Source organism: Carassius carassius, chromosome 15 (assembly GCF_963082965.1).
Source record: "Carassius carassius chromosome 15, fCarCar2.1, whole genome shotgun sequence".
NCBI classification, from domain to species: Eukaryota; Metazoa; Chordata; class Actinopteri; order Cypriniformes; family Cyprinidae; genus Carassius; species Carassius carassius.
The window spans coordinates 26,589,301-26,609,219 of NC_081769.1; the positions used below are offsets into that span (position 1 = coordinate 26,589,301).

The 19,919-nt window shown below is 36.5% G+C and overlaps 1 protein-coding gene and 1 long non-coding RNA gene across 3 annotated transcripts in view; one reads left to right on the top strand and one right to left on the bottom strand.

Annotated features, from left to right (window-relative positions):
- The window catches only part of tsnare1 (T-SNARE Domain Containing 1), a 150,179-nt gene extending 140,964 nt beyond the window's left edge, over positions 1-9,215 (top strand). For both annotated transcript variants that reach the window (XM_059567091.1, XM_059567092.1), the window contains exon 12: positions 8,253-9,215. The gene's annotated coding sequence lies outside the window, so the exon portion shown is untranslated. The remainder of the gene's footprint in view (positions 1-8,252) is intronic.
- Positions 9,216-13,503: 4,288 nt separating this feature from the next.
- On the bottom strand, positions 13,504-16,191 carry LOC132157821 (uncharacterized). Its single transcript, XR_009437626.1, has 3 exons — positions 15,971-16,191; positions 15,049-15,436; positions 13,504-13,787 (listed from the first exon to the last, which is right to left on the bottom strand). It is a non-coding gene; the product is annotated as an uncharacterized LOC132157821 (long non-coding RNA).
- Positions 16,192-19,919: the final 3,728 nt, after the last annotated feature.

A 19,919-nucleotide genomic window follows, 5' to 3' on the forward strand; every position in this document is an offset into this window, starting at 1 on the left:
TCGTTCTGTCTTCATATCATAAGCGCAGTTCATTAATTCATTTAATATTAGTTTAATATTCATGAAAGATGTGTTATAACAAACTTCACTACTTGTATTGCATTCATGCCAGTAAATTAGGCTATTATTGAATTTGAAGTCACAATGCTGATTCACATTATTTGATTATTATTATTATTATTATTATTATTATTATTATTATTATTATTATTATTATTATTATTATTGCAGGTTTGTAACTTGTATTTTAAATAAATAACTTTTAAAATTACTTTGCAAATAGTTACAAAGCAATGGCAAGTATAGCATACTGACATTTATTTGATATATTTGTATGTATTTTAATAGTATTTTCTTGTGAATTAGCTCCAGTAATCATTGTTGTATTTACTATGTTTTTTTTTTTCTTCAGTGTATGAGTAGTCCACGTTGTTTTGATTAGAATTGCACCCCCTTTTTTTTAATCTAAAGCAATCTATAGTACACTCGCTGAAGGAATAGTTTCCAATCGAACAGCTTGGGGTTAAATGCTTCTCTCAAGGGCAGAATGGCAATAGAAAACTCAGCAACTCGATTAGCCTGCAGCAAGTTGCAACAAACTCCTTAGGTTATGAAAATCTTTAGTGATAATAATAGGGTTTTCTCAGCTTAAGGGCTTCGTTGCGACCGTCTCCTGATCTTTAACTGCCCCAAAACTACCAGCACATTAGTGAAGGTCATTTTCTGCTTGCTACTAGCCAGTAGCTGCTGTCAGAAATGAAAGCCAGTTTGGAGTTAGCACAGTGCACTAGTTCTAGTATATTTAATCCACGTCCATGAACAAGTGTGACAATAAGCCTTCTGTATGGACTAAAATCCTCTTAGGCGAAGCTTTGTGGGTAAACTTGCCTGATGCAAATTCTAAACCCCATTAGCTTTGAGGAACTAGTCAGCTGCATTGAGATTAATGGCAGTGCGACTTCTTGATTTAATAGGGTTATTTCCCTGCTTCCGGCCAAGTATAAACAACAAACTTAATGCAAGACATTACTCACTTTCTCCACTGACTGATAGAAGTTTCTGAGTTTACTTGTGCTGATTGTTTGCTGATGCAACATTGGCCCATTTTTGCTGTACTTTCCACCTTTTGTCTCCTTTATGTGTTTCTTTAAAATCAGCCAGAACTGAGTGAATTATGATTTTCAAAAAAAAAAAAGCAATTTGATAGAAGCTGTTATTTAAAGTGCATTTAAAATGTTTTGTATCGATTTCTCTGTCATGAGTGGAAAAAGGAGAAAGAAAGGAGTAAGAGAAGCTTTAACAAACTGTGTTTCCTACCTGCAAAAAAAAGCTCTTTTTGCTGCAATGAAGTGATTTTGTGAAATTAGGGGATATGGATTTGCAGCCGCTATTAAGGATAAATGCTGAGTGAGAAATGTTATGTGCAATTTTCCATTACAGGGGGAAAAATGAAAATCCTTATTTATCTATTTTTTAGTGCTGTCAGCTCGCTCTGAACTTTACTCATGGGGATTACCGACAAACTCTCCGGGTGAGAGACAGGCGCTGAAGCTCCCATGTGAGAAACAGATGTGCGGCAGAAGTATTATAAGTTTGCAGAGTCCCAAACCTAAATGTTAGTAGCTTATATAAGGAAACAGAGAGATAGAGAGGACATCGCTCTTAAACGGAAGATGACAGAAATCACACTTGTCTTTTTTTTTTTTTTTTTTTTGGATATGCTTCTTGAAGATCACAATGAGACAGCCCCCTCCCGTGTTCAGCTGGTGTCTCCAGGAAGAGCTGAGATTACTTAAAGCTGATTGGTCAACTTAATGTGCTAGACACCACCATTAAAAAGACTGAGGACTTAAAAGTGTCATAATAGTCGAAAGATCAATGCAGAGTCGTCGAATCCATGGGGACCGCAGGGAAAGATTAGAAAAGAATATGATACAGTTGTCATTCCCTTTAGAATGATGCACACTGAAGTTGTCACATTTTTAGATATGAATGTAACATGCACCATGCAGTATATTATTAGAGGAAAAAACACAAATCAGAATACAGTATATGTATATTGCAAAGAGAAAAAAGTTTGGAATAATTAATATTTTATAATGTTTTAAATACAATCTGCTATGCTGATTAAGGCTGCATTTTACTGATTAAAAAAATAATGGAAAAACAGCAATATTGCCAAATAATAGTACAAAGCTAAATTTTTAGCTTATTTATTCCAGCCTGCAGAGTCACATGATCCTGTAGATATCATTATAATAATGTTCACATGATTTTGCTGAATATTGATTTGGTCCTCAATTATTTTTGGTGCTCAAATAATAATAGTGGTCTTATTGCTATCAATGTTGAAAATGGTTTTGGTGCTCAATATATATATATATATAGAGCACTTGCTCTGTGTCTGTTGAGGTACGGAGGTACCATTTAATTCACTCTCTGACAATCAATACTTTTGGCTGTGAAGAGTGCTTGGCTTTGATTGATATGAGCTATCGGGAAAAGGCATCTGGATGTGGACTGGAAATGGGGCGAGACGGATGCTTTTGGAGTGCAGGGGCCCATCTGTCCACACTGATTTGCCCCAAATAACGTCTAACTACTAAATCTTAGAAGTCTTGGTTTGGTGAAAATAGAGCAGAAAACCTTTTTTATCCTGGTCTGGAGTTAAATCTGTTATATGAAGCTTTTTCATTCCCAACAGCTTTTTTCATCTGTTGCTTGCTTACATTCATGTTAGAGCTGTGCACTTGCACTTACGCATATGTTCTGATACATTGAACTGTCATGCTTATGGAGATTGGAACTGAGATTGGAATGCAACATTTGCTGGTATCCTTCCCCATCTTCTCTCCATTTATTCCATGTCCCTTTTCTACTGCTTGTGTATATTGTAACTTTTAGTTGTTACAATATATGCGAGTAGACACTTGACTCTTATCTCAGAGAAAATGCATGAAGTGCATCTTAAGATGCTTTTTGGAAACGTAACCTTCAGTCTCTGATCCAAAATTAGTTTTAACAGAACTTTAGGTAAATTGGATGGATGGATGTATCGTTAGATGGATGGATGGATGGATGGATGGATGGATAGATAGATAGATAGATAGATAGATAGATAGATAGATAGATAGATAGATAGATAGATACATTCTACATATTCAGTACATATGCAACTTTTAATGTATTCAATTTTACCTCAAATTACTTCAAATTCAGTCTTTTGCTCATTGCACGCGATGACCTTATGAATTAGGACATATTTGCAGTGCATAGCAACAGACGGTCCCTTTTACCTCGGGAGTTTTGGCCCCGTTGCACCCTCGTCTTGAGTTATAGCTCTGGTTTGCCAGTTTATGTGCTTATGTTGAGGAGATTCCTCATCACTTCAACACTGTCTCATAAGCCTGCGAGTTGTTTTGGAGGCTCTCTAGCTCCCCTCTCATGTCATTTCCACTCTGGTATAATGGCTATAGTGGCACAGTTGGCACGCAGGAAGAGCGAGACTTGTGAGCTTGGTGGCTGGGGGAGATCCTCCCTGCGGTGGTTGTGAAGCAGCCTTTGATGTGGACGTAGCCGGCAGAGTGAGCTTCTTGGCCAGAGAGACAGCCTGGGTGGAGGTTGCCCTCTGATCTCTGTCACTTCAAAGCAGGTGTTCCTTCTTTCTCAGCTCCCCATCCTTTCATCCTTTTACTCCCTTTACCATTCCTCTCACTTACTGCCTGCTCTCTCTCATCGGCTCAGCCAAGATTCCCACACAGTGACGACAATGACTTCACAACTGATGGACGTTTCTGAGACCTCTTTGTCAGACGTCCACATAATGCTCATCTGTCATTTCTCTCTCTGCCTCTCCCACATGATTCACACAAACACACACACACACACAAAACCTCCTCCTCTCCTTTTTGTTAGAATCATCATCTGACATTTATTTTGTTGCTGTTCTCGATATTACGGGAATAGTGTGGCACAGTGTGGCAATAACAATCATGAGAACACAAATATTTATGTGACATTAAAATAGTGTGTATTGTAAAGGCAATTGGAATGAAAGAAAAATTTGTCATGGTGAAATGCATGCATATCTCACAAATGTCATCTTTAAAATGAACCAACTTAAAGGTATAGTTCATCCAAAACTGTTCTGCTATAACAGTTTGAAAGACATTTTTACACATATAGTAGAAACTGACCAAACAGTCCAAAAGCAGACTAAAACCCATTAAATGTTTATGCATTTAAGAACTTCTTTGATTGCATACACTACCATTTAAAAGATTTTATTTTATTTTATTTTATTTTATTATTCAGCAGTGATATGTTAATGATAAAAAAAACATCATTTACATCATAAAAAGCACCTTTCTACTCATCAATGATTCCTAAAATGTTTCATGGTTTCCACAAAAATATTAAGTAGCACAAAAACAACAACATAATAATAATAATTATCATCATTATAATAATATTAAATGTTACTTGTTTTCTGAAAGATCATGCGTCACTGATTACTGCTTAAAATTCCACTTTTCCACCACTGGTATAAATTACATTTAACATTTTAACAAATATATTCAAATGTATAACAGACATTTTACATTTTTATAATATTTTACAACGTTACTTTTTTTTAAATATAATTTTATTCTTTATCAATAAATGCAGCCTTGGTGAGCATAAAATATTTTTCAAATGAACTATGTAATGCATTAACGCACTGTTATTTAATTTTATTTTGTTTTACTAAATTTTTTTGCATTCAAGTATTTCTATAGAATGTTTATCTAATGTTTACTGTATATCTAATTTAGGGCTTTATTAATTTCTTCTTGTCACAATCCTCAGATTTTCCATTGTTGTGTTATTATGTTTTATTTATTTGTGTGCATGGATGAGAAGCCACTCCACATGGGTGGTTATGTTAAAGCAAGTAAAGAAGCAGATCAAAAGGCTGCAGTGCCCTTCACTCTTATTTTATTGGACTGTTCTGATTCCTCCGTGTGTCAGCACTGGCCTCAGATCAGCCCTGCAGACCCAGACGGGCAGAGACAGGTCATTTGAGATCAAACTTACTGTTCAGACCCTGGTGACGTGACCTGGAAGCCTTAGGCACAGTGAGTGAAATGAGTCTGAGGGGAAAGAAAGACAGATAGGAAGGTGGGTGAAATGGAATGCTTTTAAAGATGTGAGGCATAAATCCAGGTAATTATGCAGACAGTGGGAAGTGCTTAGCATCGTTTTCAAGTAGAGCAACTGGCTGTTCTCGTACCAAGTTACGTAAAAGCTGATTCATTCGTTTTGGTCAGTTGCTTACAGAATTGTTCACGTTTTATTGCACAGATGGACTGCAACTGCTGATGGGGACGAGTCGCATATTTAAGGAATATCACACAAGCAAGAGTGTTGTTATACTGAATATCTGTTGGAACATTACAAAGTTAATATATAAAAAAGTTTGCTTCATATCTCATTGACATTTTTTAAAGCATTATCCTTAATTTATGCTTAGAACAATCTGCCAAATTATTAAGAAACACACTATGGAATGCCAAAGCTGCCAATTTAAAAAAGAAATAAATACATAAATAAATAAATATACAAATAAATGTAAATAAGAATAAATATATAAATAAATATACATATAAAAGCAAAAAAACTAAAATAAATTATTATTTATACATTTATTTCCATATTTATGTATATATTTATTTTTTTCCATATTTATTTATTTATTTGTTCTTTTATTTATTTATACATTTATTCATTTCTACATTTATTTATTTATACATTTATTTATTTATACATTTATTTATTTTCACATTTATTTATTTATACATTTATTTATTTATACATTTATTCATTTATTCATTTATTTCTTCCTACATTTCTTCCTGCGTAGGGTACTGAGGAGGGCGTGGTTTACCTCAGACATAGCAATCGAGCTCAGAGTAAGCGAAGGCGAAGGGTTGAGGCCACAGTGATGCCTATTGTGTGGCGAAATACAATTAGTATAGTTCACCGACGTTGATACGGTCTGTGACTGCGAGGTATATGGTCAAAATCCTAAATCTTACTGTGTGACATGGATAGGCTACTCTTTATTCCGGACATGGCCGTAGAACATGGTTTGGTCTGGATTTGTAAAATGTCCTGGGCTAACAAACATGAAACGGGGACTCTGCAGTGCTTAATTTGTAAATTGCGAGGTCCCGGAACAAAGCAGGGTAATGGATCCGGCATGTGATTACAGGAGGGAGAGGTGGAGGAGCACTCGCGCAATCACATTGGTCAGCAGTTTAAGTGATTGACTGCATGCATCAGTTGCTTTTAGGGTCTGTATGTTCATGAATAACATGGAAATGCCATGCAATTTTAAAACAACAATTTCCAGGCCTAAAAACGTTTTGAAAAAGTTGTAGAATTTTATTTTACAAATCCCTATATAATAGAGTCCTAAATTTCAGTGGGGGACTGTGTAGCTATGCCGCATGGTTTTAATAATTCTCGCAGCTTTCAAGTTTATAATGAGGAAAATTCCTGCATTTATTCAACATAGCTTGTAGGTTTGAATAATAAAATTAATCCACGCAAAATTTAAGATTAAATAATTCATTTGAAACCAGTCTTCGAATCCATGAACTCTCTCGCGCGCTTCTTATCAGCGCATCTCGTCTGCACAGTGACCTGCAGCACACGCCGACACAAGACTTCACTCGCATCTTGGGACAGCTGACAGAACTGTCACTTGACTAATTGGGTCATTGTTGCATTGTCACAAAAATATATAATTTGCACACATTTTTAAGTATTTTAAGCCATGGTACTCGCGCGCTCCGAAGGCTGTATTATGTGCCCTCACAGTCACATCCAAAGTTCACGCGTATAAAGCCGCCTCGCAAGTAGCCTATTATATGAGTTATTTTTCATAGTTTGTTGAGCTTAAGCAATCAAATACACACAATATGATGTCTGTTGTGGGTGTTGACAAACAAAACAATTTCATGGCACACTCTACTTAAACACATGGGGAAAAAAATAAAGAAAAGGGGAAAAAAATCAATAATTAAACAACACTGTGTCGTCAGTTTTGGTATTGTATCGGACACTTGCACTTAACATGAGGCTATATGAAAAACAAGCTCATATAGGTTTTTGCTGGCGAACGAGGAGATCTGTGATTTGTCTGTCAACAAAACGCAGGCATCTGAGGCAAGTGCATCGCATTATACACTTTCATTATATATATATATATATATACATATATATAGTCATTTAGAAGACTTTTTTATCCGAAGCGACTTACAAATGAGGACAATGTAAGCAATCAAAATCAACAAAAGAGCAACGATATACAAGTGCTATAACAAGTCTCAGTTAGCTTACCACAGTACACGTAACAAGGGCTTTTAAAATAATATAATAAATAAAAAGAAAACAGATAGAATAGAAAAAGAATAGCGCAAACTAGTGTTAAAGGTATTTTTTGCTTTTGTTAATTGTATAATAAATAAAAAGAAAACAGACAGAATACAAAAAGAAAATAGAATTAGAACAGAATTAAAATTATAGAAAAAAATTAATAAAAAATTATATATATATATATATACACAGTACAGACCAAAAGTTTGGACACACCTTCTCATTCAAAGAGTTTTCTTTATTTTCATAAATTTTATTTATTTATTTATTTATTTTTTGTGTAATGTAGCCTAGCTAAGATACCACACAATATGAAAATTTAAGTTTGATGCTGGATAACAAGCACTGAATACTAACCCACATCTTGTGACAAAGAATAATGCCTCCCTAACTCTCATTTACTTAAAGGTTTCTTGGTTGCGCTCTGAATAAGGATAATTTCAGATGAAAGTGATGAGCTACGGCCTTTTATGGATTGCCTAGTTGGGTGATTAATGAACCACTTCACTTCCAAACTTAGACTTGCTCTTAATTAAAACTTAAAGTCTGACCACAAATCATAATTCACATCACCCAAATCTCAGGACAATTTTAAAATAAATTGTACAGTTTGCATTGAAAACAGTTCATGTTTTAACTGGTTGAAGATATGATGCCGGGGAAGAAGGAGTTTGCCATTACATCCCCCCATTTATATATATATATATGTATATATATATAAACATACAACACAAATCTTCTCGTATGTTTTTGTACTTTTGTGTACAAAAATTGTGTCCTTGATGTTGACATGCTTTGTGACCTTTGACCTTTTTCTGTTATTCTTTCAGAGATCTCTGTTTCAACACTGCTGTGATCTCTCTTCAACTTCCAGGCAAAATAAGAGTCTGTATGTAGAGGTCCACCTGCGCACACTCCCTTTCTTCTTATCTCTGTCTATACTTCTGTCAGATTGTGTGTGTTTTTGTGTATGCATGTATGGAAATGTGGGTGTGTGTGAATGTTCATTAAAAGAGTCTATTTTTAATCAGTGCTTTGTACTGTATTGTGCAATTAATTGCTCCTTACCTCTTCAAAGTGGACTCGAATCAAAGAACAAAATCCAAATAGACTAAATGTTGCTGTAGGCTTTTATGCCAACTTTAAAATATCCTTTCCATCATCTATCGCTGATTCTTAAGTACAGAGATAAAACTGGCTGTGGATTTGCTTGCCTGTACTTAATTTGGATATTATACATAGAAGCTGAAAGGCCGAGCAATCATATCAAGGTTCTGAAAAAAACTTATAAGCACAGTAAACGAAATAGTACATTTATGTGAAGATCATCTAAATTAATTTCCAAGTCAAAATTCTGTGTTTTGTCCCATGTCTCAAGAATCAGTCTAATGCTAGTTCTCATATCATCTCATATTGATCTTTTGCTGCTTACACTGTTTTTTTGTTTGTTTTTTTAGGGTGCAAATATATAATCTGTGACAAAAATGTAACAGTGACACTATTTTTAGAAACATTCTTTATAAGGCAATTTATTTCTTATAAAGAAATATAACCAGTGTATATTTCTCTTTAAATATTGTAACCTGCTGTCTGTGTTTAACAAAAACTTATATTATTTACTGACATTTGAATGCAGCAGGTAGTCTACCATTACAGAACACCTGTCGAGAGACCTGTTGAGATACTATTGTTATCATTTGCATAACCATAAAACCATAAATAGTTTTTTTATACATATAAAATAATATTTCAAAGGTTCAGTATCGTCACTGCTCTTAATATCCATTATTTAAGTTGATAAGTTGAAAATTTAAGTTGAAATCAATTTTCATTGTTTATTTGCTGGCTTTTATTAAACGGTACAATGCAAAAAACAACTAGTCTCTCCATTTGTTTCACTGTCTCATTCAAACACATTCTCAAGGCTAATAAAACTTCAGCAGATTGTGATGGAAAGAGAACTGACATACAAATAATAGAAATAATAGGTTTGTACTGGCTCAGTCATTCACCTGCTAATCAATATGAGACAGGAACTTCATGGCACACTATTTATTCAGAGAGCAACAAGCTCACTACGCTTTCCCCACAGAGTGATTATTTTAACTGTCGGATGATCTCTATAGTGAGCTGAGAAAGACAACGTAGAATTTGAATGGGGTATAGTTAAAGCTTTTTCTGTCATAGCAGTTTCGGCTGGTATATCATCGATGGCTGCTACAGAATGTTAATGCTTAGCTGCTGCGTTTATGCGTTTATGCTTAAAGGAATGCGATGTTAAGTACACAAATAGAATTGCTTTGTTTTTATTCAATGATTTAGCTCCTCTTTTATATAATATATTTTAATTAATCACAATGGAAACAGGTGCGTTTTAGTTATACATATTTGAATAAACTTCTAAATCAACAAATTAAATAGTGACTTTTTTTTCTCAAAATTAAAACTTTCTTCTTGCAATTACGAAAATTCACAGAAATAGTGTACTAAAATAGAGGGGGAAAAAAAATATAATTTAAATAAATCTTGCTGACCCAAAACCTTTGAACATCATTGTATGTGTATCCAAATGTTAAAATATTTTGTGATATTAAATGTTTGTTCAATGTTTTGTACATATGCCCATATTTATCTTCTCTATAAGAAGAAATCTAATTTTGTCCCTCAAAAATCCCTTGTGACAAGCTAGAAGAAATACGGATGCTAACATGCTTACTATTCTTCCTAAATCCATCTTTGTTTGGGTGCTAAAATGTTGGCTGACTGGCAGCAACAGTACATCATTAGCTTCTCTTGGCTGTCCCATTTGCAACTCTGTTAGCCGGGGATAAATCTCTGAGTTATTGCTCCTCTAGGCCTCATGAATCAGCAAGCTCTCTATAGTGAGAATTAAAGTCTTTCTAATGGGCCGAGCTACTGCAACATATTGCCGTGTTTGCAATCACAATAGCTACCAAGGCTTGATCAAATTTTGCAAAACAAGTCATCGGAGGAAACACAAATATTAGAAAATAATCTGCCATAGGCAATTTGCTAACTTTGTCAGGAACATGCTGAAAAAATCTTAGTCTTGGATGGTTCAAGCCGATCTAGTTGGTGTCGCAGACTAATATATAACAGAGCAGAATCCCACTAAATGCATAAACATGATTACACAATCTCAAACTGTCTCATTTATCTTTCCAAATTGTGCATTTAATATCTACAGCTGCATAAAAGGACATTTAGTAAACATGTCAATGGGGAACATCTGTCACAGCCCTGCGTTTCCATCAACACTTCCATCGTGACGGCAGTCACTTCCACACACATAAATGCAGACAGTGTGGTCAATAACGCAATGCTGTTTCCACTGCTTAGGCAATGGACAAATTTGCTCTTGACAGATACAGGATGGAATAAGAAAGAGAATGGAGGTGTGTTTGTTATCAATGATTTCTAAAATGCCTCTAGCTGGCGTTGATCACACAAAATAACTGTCCGTGTGAGAGTGTTTACGCATCGGGTGGTGCAGTTTGGCATCAAGCCTTTGACAGGTTGCCTCTTATCACTGACATATGGATAAATGTCTTCCACCATTTCATAACTTCTCGCCGACCAGGCTGCTCGCTTTTTAAAGAGCAGCAAAATGTCAGGAATCCCAATCCATAAGCACAATAAACGCACCATGTTATGGCATGCAGATTGTTTTGGAGTGCGTATTAGTAATTTATGTTATAGATTTGACATTGATTGATTGTTGCATGTCTAATAACATTCAAGCTTAAATTAGAGGCAAAATAGCTAGTCATATTTTGAGGGTTTGGGGCGGTCGAAATAGCTTCAGGATGTAGACTTGATGTTTTTGCTCATAAAAAGATGCCTGCTTTTATTGAGTCACCATTTAAAGGCTCTGAAAATACTGCGGCACATCAAATGTCCACATAGTTTGGGCACCATTGATATGCAGATGTGGAGGACAAATGCAGTCTGGCAATTATCCGAAATCGTACACGGCCTTCAGAAGGGGACACGCATGAGAACTCTGCACGTTTGAGAAGCTTTTCATAGACATTTGAAAAAACTGCAAACTTATTATTTGATAACTCTGAAAATAGGTCTCTCGGGGAAGAGGTGTTTTCATAATCACATCTTGAGGATGTCAGCAGAAAAGCAAGTATTATGCAGTTGGACAACTAGCAATCGAGAGTTCATAGTGTATTATTATGTTAACATGGGATGACATCTTTGGCATCACTCTGAAATATCGCTGTCAAAATTAAATGCAATCTGTCATTTCAGTATTTTTATTTATTTATTTTTCTGAAATAGGGTGACCTTTGGTTGTCTGAGTAAAGTATGAATATAATCCTGATTGCATTTTTGACATAAATAATTCACATGGTATTTGGAATGTGTTATATAAATAAATGAATACATTTGTGCTGTATTTAATGTTAATAGATTAATACTTTGTAAAATATTTCAATTTGAATTTAATTGTTTTTATATTTTAATTGTATTGCTATATGAGCAACCCAACCTTTAAATACAGTAGACTGAGGGAAAGTGGGGCCAAAAGTAAATATTTTCAGAAAAACATATTTTAATAAATGATGCAAGACACAGAAAGTCACCACATTAGCATGCAACAGGACAAAAGAAACACTTTCTTTTACAAAAGAAACAAAACTTACTTTCGTCCTGACAGCAATTCCTGACATTTACTTTTATAATGAAAAACTCTGAATAGGCAAACTTCAGGATTTGTTAAGGTTCTAAATAACCTGTAGATTGATCATTGCTGTGACACATGAAACGAGAAAAACAACACAACTAATAAAAAAAATAAAATAAAAAAAGAACGAAAAATACCGCTTCAGTAATTTACTTACTGTATTCAAAAACTGCTTTCCGGACATAACCGTGGGAAATGATGATGAAATCACATGATAATTCTCAGCTCCGTCGATGGTTTCGTGCTGAATGTGCTGTATAGCTTGGAAAGCAAATGTAGTCAGGGCTTGAGGTAATCGCTTTGCAGTATTGCCAAGTTCCCGCGGAATTGGTCTACTTTAACACCGTTGCTACAGGTTAAAGCGACCCCAATAACGTGGAAAAAAGGTGTATTTTATCCCCTGAACACAATTTTTATCAGGGGAACCACCTCGAAATGCAATTTGGGATAGTTTTAAGTAGCAACTTGGCGGGTGAAAACCTGGCAGCCATGTGGCTTTTTTATTTTTGTACCGCGTTACTTTAGGCCCCGCTCACCCCTACTATAACATCACAGTAATAAGTTTGGTTCATTTAAAATCAGACATAACCGAAAAAAAAATCACGGGTGGTCCAGGGAGGATGTGAAAAGCTTTGTACAATTTGTTGAGTCTGTAAACCTGAATCAAACCTGTAAATCACAAGCGAGTTGGAGACTACTTTGTGAACCATTTTGATCGATTTTTTAAAATAATCGGTTTAAAAGAATAATTTTTTGAGAATCTGGAAAAACTTGATATCGACGTCGCATGAACGCACACAATTCATCTGGATTTTAAATGATTGCCTCACATTTTTTTATTTTATGTCGCATTTCCGATTATTTTGGTTATAGTATTGAAGATTTGATGTTGAATAAGTGCTAAATCTGAAATCTGAAGTGGATAGCTAGAATTGCATCAGGGGTGAGATAAATTGGTCTTTACTCCAGAGCAAATCATGTTATGCTTACTTTATACGTTACAAAATCTCCAATATGTTCCATAGGATTTTGAAGTAGTTTATTTTAACTTTACATGACTGCAAACACAATGCCTCGGACAAATGTCATGGTTAGGTGTGTTTTTGTTGTCAGGTGTCGCTGTTTCAGGCAGCATTTTTAAAGGGGCAAGTCAGTAAAGAGGTGGGCATATGGTACAATGGCCTATCATGCATAATGCATCTCTTCGTGTTCAGAAAAGGAAAACTGTCAGGCTCAGTTGGATCCGGCTGGAAGAAGATTGCATCCACGTCCCACTACCAAGGAAAATATTTTTTTTTCCTAATCATATTTTTTTGTGATTCCATACCTGTTTAGGGTTAAAAAAACATCCTACAATTTAGACATTTTTATTTTTATTTTTTATTTTTGTTATACAGCATGTCCACTGTAGTGGACAACAGGATCATTTGAGTACGAAAACAAACACATTTGGTAGATACAAATTTTACCAGATTATAAAGTTTTTTTAACTAAGAATACATACATTTTGGGCTGTAAATTGACTATTATCCAAGAATACAGACATTTTGATTATACAATAGACACATTTATCATTCTTGAATCATTTTCCTTACATTTTGCAAGTATATCTTTACTATTAAAGCTTAACACTTTGTTATGTCCGTATCTTTTTATTGGTCCCCTAGAATCCTTTTAGTGTTATTTGAACAATGAACATAGAACTAATGTGAAACTGATTTTTTGGGGGATTTTTTTCCTTCTGTCAAACTGAATCCAATCTAGTTTTTCCTTCACTTTTCATTTTGTTCTTAGTATGTTCTTTGCTAGTGGTGATAGTCCTGGAAGCAATTTCTCTTTTTGGTAATGCAGAGGAACATCTTGCATTTGGTACATCTCATGTACGTCTTGCTCTTGCAGCCCTTATTTCTGCATCTTTCTGCATGCTTGGTATCCATCATCTCAGGCATGTGCATGGCTCCTAATCTGCGCACAGATGGCTCTGGTTGTGGGATCCTCATTTTAGATGGTGGCTCATACTCATCCTCACTATCTTCATAGCTGTTATCCAGTTCCGGACTCTCCAACAGCTCTTCAGCTAGGACTAATTTGAAGTCCAGGTACTGATGTGTGTTCTTGGATGATCTGTGCAGAGCTTTGCTGTCAGACTTGTATTGTATCCAGGAGTTTGTGATGGCAACATCAAAGAAGTCACTGATCACATGCGATGTCCATTTCTTGGTCCTGCTTGACATACGATAGAAGCTAAGCATGCGATCAAAAAGATCCACGCCACCCATGTTGTCATTATACTGCTTAATTACTGCTGGTCTTTTAACCTGGACCATGTGCTTTTCTTTCTTGGACCATCTGGTACAGATGTCTTCCGGGTCTTTCCCATGTACAGTGGATGCCATGAGCACTGGTTTGTTGTCGAACCATTTTGTGATGGCCAGCTCAGGACTCTTTCTGGCCACTGACACTGATGTTCCTCTCCCCTCTTTTTTCAACTGTTTGTCTTCTGGCAGCTGGCACAGCTTTTGGACACGGTTCTTCATTATAGTTCCAGTTGCAGGAAGGCCCTTTGCCAGCAATGCGTCTAGTAGATCTATGGTTGTGAAATACCTGTCGAAGAATATGTGGCTTCCTGTTGGAACAGATTCAACCATGCGTAGAACTGCTGCAGGTCCAACTCCTAACCTTTGGACTGTAAAGGTATTCTTCCCTTGGTAGACTTCAAAATCAAGCATCAGGCCATTTGGGGATGCAAGGACAAATACCTTCAGGCCAGTAGGGTTTGGCTTGCCGGGAACATATTGCCTGACTGGACAACGGCCTGTGAATGGGATAATTTGCTCATCAATGCAGACCCTTTCTGGCTTTGCAAGGCTGAGACAGCCTTGCCGCACACGATCGAGTATTGGCCTAACTTTCCAAAGAATATCTGCCTTCTTTGTTTCCTCTGTTACAGCCAGGTCATTGACAATCTTGAGGGAGTTTCTTATCCTGAAGAATCTATCCCTAGACATTTTGCTACTTATGACTGGCACTTTAGTTTTTTTGGCCCAAAACATTTTAATTCTGGGATAGCCAAGGCAGGCCATGTGGACTGAAATGCCAAAGAAGATTTTTATTTCTTGAGGCGTAGTGTTCATACACACTCCTTTGCTTTGCAGCTCTCTTTGATTTGTGTATGTTGCCAAATCTTCAAAGACCTTGTTGTCAATGTACTGTGAAAAATATTCAATTGGACTCCAGTCTGCACGTGTTGTAGGGTCATCTTGACACACAGGAAGCCCAGGTAACACAGGTGCAAATCTGATATGAAGGAAAAAACGAATAATAAATGATAAATAATAAATAATAACTGTTTAAATACTCAATGCAGCTGAATTTAAAACATACATATTACTCCCATAAAACATACATATTACTCCTGGCCCACAGAGGGCGTCTAGTTTCCTGCTCATCCCTGTCTGTATCTGTGTCTGTGTCTGCATCTGTCCCTTCAACTGAGCCTTCTGCATCATCTTCCTCTTCTTCATCACCGTCTTCTCTCACTGATTGAAACTCATCCTCATCTCTCAACTCTAAATCTGAATCTCCCTCGACTATTTTGTAAAGAATTCTTTCTGCTTCAATTCTGTTTCCTATAACAATGTGTAGTCATTATTTACATGAAGATAGTCCTGATGTCCACTATAATTGACATTCATAAAATGGCAAATTTTTCAAAAGATACATAATGTATTTGCTATCAGAACTAAATATATGATTCCTAACACCTTAATGAACAAGAAAATATATGTTTATCATAGTAACAAAACCATAGACAAACAATATTTTACTCACCTTTTATCTTTCCATAAAATGTGCTTGTTCCTATGCCGTCCATTTTGGATTGAAAGATTGAGGGGATTCCCGGCCTCCCAGCCAATCAAATAACATATCACTTAAAAGCCCAGGATGTCCTCTGTACAGTACAGCAGGAATTAAGAGACTTGCACGAAAGATTCCAAGGAGAGGGATGAAACTCAAATGTCCACTACAGTGGACATAAGTCAATGGGCTGGGTCTCAGGAGGATATGCTTCTGTCCGACCTGTGCATTAACACGTCGGTTTTGATCTTTTGGCCTCATTTGCAGGCAATAGAAATGTGTCTAACACCTAAAGAACACAGTGCTCCACAAAAAAATATCATATGTTGATAAATGTAGCCTTATAATTGTTTTTGCACGTCTGTGCACAATCACAACAGTGCAGGCAACTTTAGAGCATAACCACATATATCATTTAAGTGGTTAAAGTGTCATGTTAGAGGCAATAACAGCTTGTCTGCTCCATAAGACCCATGCTATTTCAAGGCGGACCTTCCAATAGATCCTTGTATGTGCTTTCAATTACAGAGTTTTGTTGTTGTTCAAACAAGTAGAGAAATGAAGTGCAAAATGGTTTTGATAGTATAGAAAATTATATATATATATATATATATATATATATATATATATATATATATCTGTTTTGGTTGACCTAAGTTACAACCATCTTGACCATCAGGCCTAGGTTTTCCATTAAGGTACCAGTTCAGCCCCTTTCTTTTCCTTTGCATCAAAATAAGGGCCCTAACTCAAACTCACAATGCTTTTATGTAGTAGTAGACATTCAATTAGATAAGATGGAGCATGTCAGTCAGTTTCCTTTTTTTTTTTTTTTTTTTACATTTATTTTGAACATCCTTCGGTGTGGCGCAAGTTGAAAAAAGGATGAAAAAAATCCAACGCTCTCACCCTGAAATGTGCAAACATTAAAATGACATTCTGTCAATGTTTGGCGCGGGCAGAGATGCCAAGAGAGACAGGCTGAAGACTAGGCTGTCACTGTATGCAGTCAAGCGCTTATTCATGAAATGGAATTACTTTCTGACAATAGCCAGGCATACATCTGAAGCTTCCTGCCATCGCTGGACTCTGAATCTCTTAGTTGGCTTGCATCTGCCTTTTCTCATTGGTCCCAACCATTCTGTCTAGTTACTGTGTAAGTGCATATGATTGCAAAGAGCTTTTCACATGTGATAATTTTCAAAAAGAAAAACTGGACAGGAGATTATATCAACAGAAAATTTCTTTTGCACAAGATATGGGTATTGATGTTGCTATGGATCCATAAATTTACATTTACCAGAGACCTTATTGATGAATTAAAATATATAAAACATGTTAAAAAATGTATAAAGACATCAGAAAATCTCAAGGAAAATGTGGCAAATTAGTCTTCCAGGTTTTAACGTAATGGCTGCAGAACTCTATAATTTTGCTGTTTATTAGTTATAAACTGGAACAAAACAAAAGATAGTTGATCCCTATCCTTTTTTCCTACCAAACCAGAGCTGTTGCCAGACTGTCATGAACATAAACTCGAAGAGATCATTTACTAAGAATTTTTAAACAATGAGACACATCACTCGCTTCTCAGAGAATGACATTCCTTTGGCTGAATGTGAATTTCATTGTGAGGACTGTTCAATAGGGCAAATTATAAAACAAGTGAAAGAGAATCAAGAACTATGTATAGTAAATGGGGGGTTTACAACATTCATTATTTTCAATACTTACATTTTATGTGGTCAGGGATAATTCACCCAAAAATAAAAATTCTGTCTTTTAATCATTTACTCACCCTCATGATGTTCTAAACTTGTAAGACATTCCTACTTATTGTATTTGTCCATACACTAGAAGTCAGTGGTTTCCAGTTTTGGTTTAGTCCCTAATGACTTTCATCGTATGGACAAAAACATCAAAAGTCCTACAGTTTTGGAACAACATGAGGATGAGTACCATCTGGTAAAATTTGTTCTTTGCTTTTTTCTCTTTTAGTGCTACAATAACTATACTGTGGGATGGCCTCACATATTAACACTCTCTACTGGTGTATTCATTAGGGTGCTTAACAAGACAACTTGAATAGGACTCATCTCTGAAAACATCCCTCTCTGTAAAAGGCAGAGATATAAAGGCTTTGTGCTCAGTGTTGCTTTGAAAAATGATCAAAGAACTAAAGCTGAGCTAGAGGCTGGAAACAGATGTGGAACCAAACATCAATTTGTGTATGATAACGTCCAATTCTCAAGAGGTCAGAAGTTGGCCCCTTTTAGCTTCAGAGCCAAAACTAATGAAGACAGTGCCAGTATTAGCAAACACTTTCCAGCAGACACGAAGAGTTCAGTTATCATGATCCTTGGCCCTCATTAAGCAATTAAAAGTCAGACACTGTCACAGATACTACTTATTAGAGTCCGTTCACCATTTATATATGACTAGAATTTCAATCCGTCTCCAATCAGTCAGCAGGGATGTTCCTTTCATTATTTTTTTCTTTGGATAACTAGAAGGGCTGGTTTTTTGATCATCTTCCATTTGTTGTGGTCTCTTCAAATATACAGTGGGTACAGAAAGTATTCAGACCCCCTTAAATGTTTCACTCTTTGTTATTGCAGCCATTTTTTTTTTCCTTATTAATGTACACACAGCACCCCATATTGACAGAAAAACACAGAATTGTTGACATTTTTGCACATTTTTAAAAAAAGAAAAACTGAACTATCACATGGTCCTAAGTATTCAGACCCTTTGCTCAGTATTTAGTAGGAGCACCCTTTTGATCTAATACAGCCATGAGTCTTTTTGTGAAAGATGCATCAAGTTTTTCACACCTGGATTTGGGGATGCTCTGCCATTCCTCCTTGCAGATCCTCTCCAGTTCGGTCAGGTTGGAAGGTAAACGTTGGTGGACAGCCATTTTTAGGTCTCTCCAGAGATGCTCAATAGGGTTTAAGTCAGGGCTCTGGCTGGGCCATTCAAGAACAGTCACAGAGTTGTTGTGAAGCCACTCCTTCGTTATTTTAGCTGTGTGCTTAGGGTCATTTTCTTGTTGGAAAGTGAACCTTCGGCCCAGTCTGAGGTCCTGAGCACTCTGAAGAAGGTTTTCGTCCAGGATATCCCTGTACTTGGCCGCATTCATCTTTTCCTCGATTGCAACCAGTCGTCGTGTCCCTGCAGCTGAAAAACACCCCCACAGCATGATGCTGCCACCACCACGCTTCACTGTTGGGACTCTATTGGACAGGTGATGAGCAGTGCCTGGTTTTCTCCACACATACCGCTTAGAATTCATCAGACCACAGAATCCTTCAAGTGTTTTTTAGCAAACTCCATGGGGTCTTTCATGTGTCTTGCACTGAGGAGAGGCTTCTGTCGGGCCACTCTGCCATAAAGCCCCGACAGGTGGAGGGCTGCAGTGATGGTTGACTTTCTACAACTTTCTCCCACCTCCCGACTGCATCTCTGGAGCTCAGCCACAGTGATCTTTGGGTTCTTCTTCACCTCTCTCACCAAGGCTCTTCTCCCCCGATAGCTCAGTTTGGCTGGACGGCCAGCTCTAGGAAGGGGTTCTGGTCGTCCCAAACGTCTTCCATTTAAGGATTATGGAGGCCACTGTGCTCTTAGGAACCTTAAGTGCAGCAGAAATGTTTTTGTAACCTTGACCAGATCTGTGTCTTGCCGCAATTCTGTCTCTGAGCTCTTCAGGCAGTTCCTTTGAACTCATGATTCCCATTTGCTCTGACGTGCACTGTGAGCTGTAAGGTCTTATATAGGCAGGTGTGTGGCTTTCCTAATCAAGTCCAATCAGTATAATCAAACACAGCTGGACTCAAATGAAGGTGTAAAACCATCTCAAGGATGATCAGAAGAAATGGACAGCACCTGAGTTAAATATATGAGTGTCACAGCAAAGGGTCTG